The 6,000-nt window shown below is 34.8% G+C and overlaps 1 protein-coding gene across 1 annotated transcript in view; it reads right to left on the minus strand.

Annotated features, from left to right (window-relative positions):
• Positions 1-4,137, minus strand: part of LOC125238661 — a 37,549-nt gene extending 33,412 nt beyond the window's left edge. The window contains 1 exon segment of the mRNA XM_048146053.1: positions 3,979-4,137. The gene's annotated coding sequence lies outside the window, so the exon portion shown is untranslated.
• Between the last annotated feature and the right edge of the window lie 1,863 nt (positions 4,138-6,000).

Below are 6,000 nucleotides of genomic sequence, written 5' to 3' on the forward strand. Positions count from 1 at the left end.
GTATTTATCTGAGTATTTACAAGAAATAAGCTAATTGAGATTACCGTGGAACTCAGATTGATGTGGGACTCACTCAATCATCCATACATACTAATATTATAAATGGGAAAGTGTGTGTGTCTGTTTGTTTGTCCGTCTTTCACGGCAAAATGGAGACGATTGACGTGATTTTTTCGGTTTTAGGTGGAGCTAGTTGACGGGATGGCAAAAGAGCTGACATAGGCTACATTATTTTTTGTATAGGTATAGTTTGAGTAATTCGCATAGTCATCAGACACCAAGTTCGTGAAGGAGGATTCAACCAAACTTGCTATTATTTAATATTTAAGGAAAATCAACTTTCATTATTTTAACATAACATATTGAGTGAAATTGTGGCGTAGGCGAGAGGCTGGCAACCTATCACTGCAATGTCACAATTTTCGTTTTCTTTCAACCCCTTAATTGCCAAGAGTGGCACTGAGACTTTAGTAGTTTCATGTGCTCTGCCTACCCCTTTACGGGATACAGGCGTGATTGTATGTATGTATGTATGTTGTCTGGGTGTCTGGTGACCTACGCACGGCCAATTTCCTTTCACAACGGCTGAGCCTAGCAATACAGCGAGGAAACGTGGCAAGGGTCCTAGGGACGATGCCCCGGGCAAACGTAGAATTTATATGAACTTAACTGTCAAAAATACCTTTTAACAACGTATGTATACATCAAAGGTATAACAATTAAAAAAAAAAAATATTCATACTGAAATGTTAAATGATATTTTTCCCCTCACTAGCTTGGAAACACGTGTTTTGTCCTTTAATACCAGCGGGTAAAAACGCATTTTATCCACTAGTGGGTAAAGTAATTTGACCTTGAATAAAGTCAAATTAACTGCTTTAAAATGGATAAAAGTAGGTGAATCTAGTAATAAAGATGATTTTTACCACCTGTGGAACTACTGGAATCAGTGATAAACGCATTATTTGCGTTGTAGTTTCCTCGCTATAGTGAGGGGAAAAGTTTTGTGTTACACTCGGGTGCAAATGTATTTTACTTCTCGTGTGTTAAAAAACTCGCAAGTTCAGGATTCTATTCTCGAACCACTCGCTTCGCTCGTGGTTCAACTATAGAATCCTTTCACTTGCTCGTTTTTCAATTCCACACTCGGCGTTAAAATACAACTTTGCCCCCTTGTATAACAAATAACTATTATACTTTCTAAATTCTAGTTTATTTTGCTCTCCTTGCATAAAATACTTAAGTATCTGTAGGCAGTTTTTATAAAACATGTAGGCATCATATTACTTATTTTTAAATCATGTTCAAGAAAAAAAAAACTTTTTTGCTTTTTTGCATGATATGATATGATAAACTTAAACTGTAGGTATATTTTTTGTCAAATGCCTTCATAGTAAAATTCTAAACTCAGTTGGTCGATATTTTACTTCCTCACGCTTAAACCGCTGTATTAATTTAAATGAAATCTGATGCAGAATTATTAGACAGATAAATAAATATTAGGGACACATTAAACATATCACCCTAGCCCCAAACTAAGTTATAATACTAATATTATAAATTGGAAAGTGTGTGTCTGGTTGTCCGTCTTTCACGGCAAAACGGAGCGAACGAATTGACGAGATTTTTTAAGTGGAGATAGTTGAAGGGATGTAGAGTGACATAGGCTACTTTTTGTCTCTTTCTAACGCGAGCGAAGGGCAATAGCTAGTAGTATATAAATAATTACATACACACCTATATAAGGTCCTAATTTATTAGTTGCAGATATTTTAACACATGATACTTTACATTAAAATAATTAACTTTAAATATAAATTAAGAAATCTTTTCATGTAACTTTTTTGATTTCATTTTCCTAACAAAAAAATTAATTATAATTTCGTCTAAAAAAAATCATCATGTGCATTATCACATGTCACAATAACGCTGTCTGTCATGTCAACAATTGTTTGTTGTAAATGTCGTAAAGGTTCGGCGGGAAAACTGCACATGTCATTGAAGTGGCCAGTTACAGTTAAGTGACTACGTAAAAGAGGTACTAGAATCTGTTCAATGAGTTTTCATTTAATAATCACATAAACAGGGTGTTTTTACGTAGCAAATTAGTTTTTCCGTTTTCTCCAAAAAAACATCGTAAAAGCTATAATGTTTCACGGTTTAATATACTCCAGAGACCGAGTACTATCAGCTGTAAAAATATCTGCATCTAATAAATTAGGACCTTATATACATAGAAAATATTTATGACATAATAATGTCTGAGTTTATGACACAAATTAATTCCTTTACCAGGATGCGAATCTAGGACTAATGGCTTAGCAAACCTGGTCACTATCCACTACGCCAGCCCAGTCCTCAATATGTTCAACTAGGTGAAAAAAAAAAGTATAGTCCTTACTTCACTGTTTATTCTTTTTTTACAAGCTGCTGTTTTAATCAGATCTTGTTATTTGTTTGAACTATGAACTTCTGAATCAGGGACCAAGTTCAATTGTTTCAAGATGTGTTAGTATAAGTTTTAATAAGTGATAATTTGATAAAATTTTATCTTAATCATCAATTGAATTGATAAGGACATATCCTGATATAATACATACTTAAAAGTAATTTTGAACGAACAGTGACAATAACTCAAAGTCTTGGAGTTGAGCTTCATTGATTATATTTAAATAAATATTATAAGACATTCTTACACAGATTGTCTGAGCCCCATGGTAAGCTCGAGAAGGCTTGTGTTGTGGGTATATATAATATACAAATATGATATACATAATATACAAATACTTATATACATAGAAAACGTCCATGACTCAGGAACAAATATCTGTGCTCATCACACAAATAAATGCCCTTACCGGGATTCAAACCCAGGACTGCGGCTCAGCAGGCAGGGTCACTACTGACTGAGCCAAACCATTAATACTATAATTATCAATCAACCTCGAGATTTGATTTGTTTGAATAAAATCAAAAGTTCTAGGAGTTAAAAAACTATGTATTCCTCTAGAAAACATAAGGTATAAGCTAAGGTACAGGTCACTAAATGGTCAATTCCTTCCAAACATCAAGCTATTTAAGTTGGATCATATTTTCTACTGACATCAGGCACGGACAACAAGATGGTCAGCACTATCATCTTATCTAAACTCATGCCTGTATTCACAAAAAGAGTTGTAGTGCCACTCTTAGGCCGAAAGTACACTATCATAATCATATGTTTATCATAGAAATATGCCTTAGCATCTTTCATCATCTTTAAGAAGTCATAAGAAAATGAAAGTTAAAAGAAGTATTGCAGTGCCTGAACCCATATCCCACAATCAACTTCTACAACACCATCAAACATATTATAATTTGAATTGCTTTTAAAAAAGCATACATATTAGAAACAAACACAAAATCAAAGCAATCATACAGAACTTATTGGATTACAATGCTACGAACAAATTTAAAATAATAATAACAAAATTTTAAAATTTATTACAATAAGTAAACAAAAACACCAACCTGCGAATTTTTTTAAACAGAAAAAGCGCGGTAATAACACTATCCAGCCAGTCACTTAATATGCAGAAGATCACTGAATAAAGTACCTGATTATTTTTTTTAACAGATAAAACAATGTCAGTTAATGTTTTATCGAAAAGTTTAAATGCTAAGAACCAATCAACGGTTTAACATCTAGAATCTAGATAGCGATACAATTATGAATGATAACGATAGTTTAAATAATAAACGCCGAAATAACATAGCACTGCCCGACATATAATGTATGCGGAGACAGAGCGGATCGTAATAAAATTATACACGGGCATAGCGTCAAATTACGCATCTCTCGCTTTTAGTTAAAAGGTTAACAGCCAATTGACTACAGTTTTTTTTAATCAGTTAAAAATAAGGACATTACGTTCGTTTTTTTTTAATCAGTTAAAAATAAGGACATTACGTTCGTTTTGTACTTATTAAAACACTTACTTGAGCTAGCGGGTCGCATTCCACCGTTCTCGATATGCGTGGGCCCTTATTTTCATCTTGTTCACGTAATACCACTTTGCGAATAAATAAATATTTTGTATCAAAATGCAAGGAGGTAAAAAATATAAGATGACCACTATTACAACTGTCAAAACTGAACTTCACTCGGGCACTTGTGCCAAGTGCCATAGACAAGGTTGAAAAAATTATAAGGTTACCTTTATTAATAGAATCACGTGCCGCTACTCAACAACAGATGGCGCTACTAACACACAAAATTAAACTTGGACAAAATATGAGAGATATATTATTTCGCTAATTAAGTTAATAAAGCAGTCTGTGTGCTATGTTCTCTAGGCTCGGTACCCTTTAAAAGAAGACCACCCTAATTAGGCTAACATACTTAGACCTAAGTACATTATATCATACTAGCTTTTGCCCGCGGCTTCGCCAGCGTTAGAAAGAGACAAAAAGTAGCCTATGTCACTCTCCATCCCTTCAACTATCTCCCCCTAAAAAATCACGTCAATTCGTCGCTCCGTTTTGCCGTGAAAAACGGACAAACAAACAGACACACACACTATCCCATTTATAATATTAGTACCTATGGATTTCTGGGATAAGGCGGAGTAGACAGAATAGGCTACTTGCCTCCTGGTCAAATCAGCTTCTTTTTAAAAACTGTCAAAACGAATTTGAACGGCTTGTAAGGTACCTATACTACCTAAGTAACTTATATTAAATTTCATCTTACGTTTATCACCTAGAATTAGATGATTGCTTCTACAATACCTAATATGACAGGGAGAGCGAGAGGTAGGTATATGAGTGTCAGGGCTTTATGTAAATACAAATACTAGTACATACTCATTCAACCTGTGAAAAAACAAAGCGATACAAATCATAATTGTACCCGTTGGTTGTCGGCTGGTTCCATTGCCAAACTGGTCTTGTTCTATGCTAAACCGGCTGTCCAAAATCAAAGCCTAGCAAGTGCATTTACCGAAATTTTACAGGAGAGGCAAACAAAGATTTTGTTAAAAAAAATTAGTACCAAAGACCTTTTTCTCACAAGACTTGGTTTTATATAAAGAAGTATAACTTGCTTTACAAGACAAACTGTTGAAACTAAATGTATGTGTCTATTTAGAACTTTTATGTGCCTTACTAACAATTAATTACAAAAAATATTAGTATTGTTTCGTCAATTACAAAACAAAAACCTAGCAAGTGGTCTTACTAAGTATTTTAAATGGTTAATTTTCGCATTATCCCGGCATTTGCCACGGCATTTGCTACGGCTCATAAGAGCCTGAGGTCCACTTTGACAACTAATCGCAAGATTTGGCGTAGGAACTAGTTTTTACAAATGCGGCTGCCATCTTACCTTCCAACCCGAAGGGTAAGTAGGCCTTATTGGACTTAGTCCGGTTTCCTCACGTTTTTTCCTTCACCGAAAAGGGACTAGCAAATATCAAAATGTCTTTTCGTGTCTGATCACATTATAATATTTGTTTGATGGGATCATAATAACAAAAGGCAACATTATTAGACAATTAATTAAATTTTATGCATAAAACAAAAATCAGTCATCGGGTAAACAATGATCAAGAGCCCAGGCCCGCCAGACCTTCCTCAAATTCTCAAGGATGAAACTTTGGGACTATGTAGAGTTCACATCGGCGTTTAATGTGTGCATATTTTCTAGTTCGGCCCATCGGCCAATTTTTTGCTATCAAGTGATGAAGGTGAAAAAAAAAAGTGCTTACTTTCCTTAAATTCTCAAGGCTGATTTTTATATATGTGTTAGAGCACGTTGTTAGAAATTGGTTATCATCAATGCCAGACCGTTTCCGCCGGCCATAACTTTTGCCAGACGCGACAAAGTTGGCAAAAAACGACTCTAACTTACCTCATTTTCTCAAGCCTGATTTTGATATATGATACGCAGGGACCTATAACTAGACCGTTTGTAAGCAGCCAGACCAATCGGATGGACCCAACCATCCGCCAGACCGACTT

The sequence above is a fragment of the Leguminivora glycinivorella genome, chromosome 24, assembly GCF_023078275.1.
Source record: "Leguminivora glycinivorella isolate SPB_JAAS2020 chromosome 24, LegGlyc_1.1, whole genome shotgun sequence".
NCBI lineage: Eukaryota > Metazoa > Arthropoda > Insecta > Lepidoptera > Tortricidae > Leguminivora > Leguminivora glycinivorella.